Genomic DNA, 2,837 nt, shown 5'->3' with positions numbered 1-2,837 from the left:
AGCCCAACACACACACACTCACAGCCCAACACACACACACTCACAGCCCAACACACACACACTCACAGCCCAACACACACACACTCACAGCCCAACACACACACACTCACAGCCCAACACACACACACTCACTCACAGCCGAACACACACTCACTCACAGCCCAACACACACTCACTCACAGCCCAACACACACTCACTCACAGCCGAACACACACTCTCACTCACAGCCCAACACACACTCACTCACAGCCCAACACACACTCACTCACAGCCGAACACACACACTCACAGCCGAACACACTGCATCAGACACACACACACTCACAGCCGAACACACACTCACTCACAGCCGAACACACACTCACTCACAGCCGAACACACACTCACTCACAGCCGAACACACACACTCACAGCCGAACACACTGCATCAGACACACACACACTCACAGCCCAACACACACTCACTCACAGCCCAACACACACTCACACACACTCACTCACAGCCCAACACACACTCACTCACAGCCCAACACACACTCACTCACAGCCCAACACACACTCACTCACAGCCGAACACACACACACTCACAGCCGAACACACTGCATCAGACACACACACACTCACAGCCGAACACACACTCACTCACAGCCCAACACACACACACTCACAGCCCAACACACACACACTCACAGCCCAACACACACACACTCACAGCCCAACACACACACACTCACAGCCCAACACACACACACTCACAGCCCAACACACACACACTCACAGCCCAACACACACTCACTCACAGCCCAACACACACTCACTCACAGCCGAACACACACACTCACAGCCGAACACACTGCATCAGACACACACACACTCACAGCCGAACACACACACACTCACAGCCGAACACACTGCATCAGACACACACACACTCACAGCCGAACACACACTCACTCACAGCCGAACACACACTCACTCACAGCCCAACACACACTCACTCACAGCCCAACACACACTCACTCACAGCCGAACACACACTCACTCACAGCCCAACACACACTCACTCACAGCCGAACACACACTCACTCACTCATAGCCCAACACACACTCACTCACAGCCCAACACACACTCACTCACAGCCCAACACACACTCACTCAAAGCCCAACACACACTCACTCACAGCCCAACACACACTCACTCACAGCCGAACACACACTCACTCACAGCCGAACACACTGCATCAGACACACACACACTCACAGCCGAACACACACACACTCACAGCCGAACACACTGCATCAGACACACACACACTCACAGCCGAACACACACTCACTCACAGCCGAACACACACTCACTCACAGCCGAACACACACTCACTCACAGCCCAACACACACTCACTCACAGCCGAACACACACTCACTCACAGCCCAACACACACTCACTCACAGCCCAACACACACTCACTCACAGCCGAACACACACTCACTCACAGCCCAACACACACTCACTCACAGCCCAACACACACTCACTCACAGCCCAACACACACTCACTCACAGCCCAACACACACTCACTCACAGCCGAACACACACTCACTCACAGCCCAACACACACTCACTCACAGCCCAACACACACTCACTCACAGCCGAACACACACTCACTCACAGCCGAACACACACTCACTCACAGCCCAACACACACTCACTCACAGCCCAACACACACACACTCACAGCCGAACACACACTCACTCACAGCCCAACACACACTCACTCACAGCCCAACACACACACACTCACAGCTGAACACACACACACTCACAGCCCAACACACACTCACTCACAGCCGAACACACACTCACTCACAGCCCAACACACGCTCACTCACAGCCGAACACACGCTCACTCACAGCCGAACACACACTCACTCACAGCCGAACACACACACACTCACAGCCCAACACACACTCACTCACAGCCCAACACACACTCACTCACAGCCCAACACACACTCACTCACAGCCCAACACACACACACTCACAGCCCAACACACACTCACTCACAGCCGAACACACACACACTCACAGCCCAACACACACACACTCACAGCCCAACACACACTCACTCACAGCCCAACACACACTCACTCACAGCCGAACACACACTCACTCACAGCCCAACACACACTCACTCACAGCCCAACACACACTCACTCACAGCCCAACACACACACACTCACAGCCCAACACACACTCACTCACAGCCGAACACACACACACTCACAGCCCAACACACACACACTCACAGCCCAACACACACTCACTCACAGCCCAACACACACTCACTCACAGCCGAACACACACTCACTCACAGCCGAACACACACTCACTCACAGCCCAACACACACTCACTCACAGCCCAACACACACACACACTCACAGCCGAACACACACTCACTCACAGAGTGTGAGTGAGTGTGTTTACTTTCAAGCTCTAGGATCGGTTCTGTTAATGGGGGATCTGAACGCTAGAACGGGGAAGGAAGCAGATTACATTACCACAGATGGAGACAAATATATTAACAACTCACATATATATCAACGGAAACACTTTACGAAGGCATGTCAGAATTATGACAACACGATAAACAGGCACGGAAAACAAGTCCTGCAGCTCTGCAAAAGCCTGGGCCTGTATATCGCTAACGGCAGAACAAAGGGAGATTCTCTGGGTCGGTTCACCTACTGCTCACATCTCGGCAGCAGCGCAGTAGATTACGCCATCACTGATGTAGACCACAGTAAAGTCAACTATTTCACAGTAATGCCAC

The sequence above is a fragment of the Xyrauchen texanus genome, chromosome 45 (assembly GCF_025860055.1).
Source record: "Xyrauchen texanus isolate HMW12.3.18 chromosome 45, RBS_HiC_50CHRs, whole genome shotgun sequence".
In the NCBI taxonomy this organism is placed as follows: Eukaryota; Metazoa; Chordata; class Actinopteri; order Cypriniformes; family Catostomidae; genus Xyrauchen; species Xyrauchen texanus.
The sequence above is the reverse complement of the archived record's forward strand: the minus strand, read 5'-3'. Positions refer to the sequence as shown.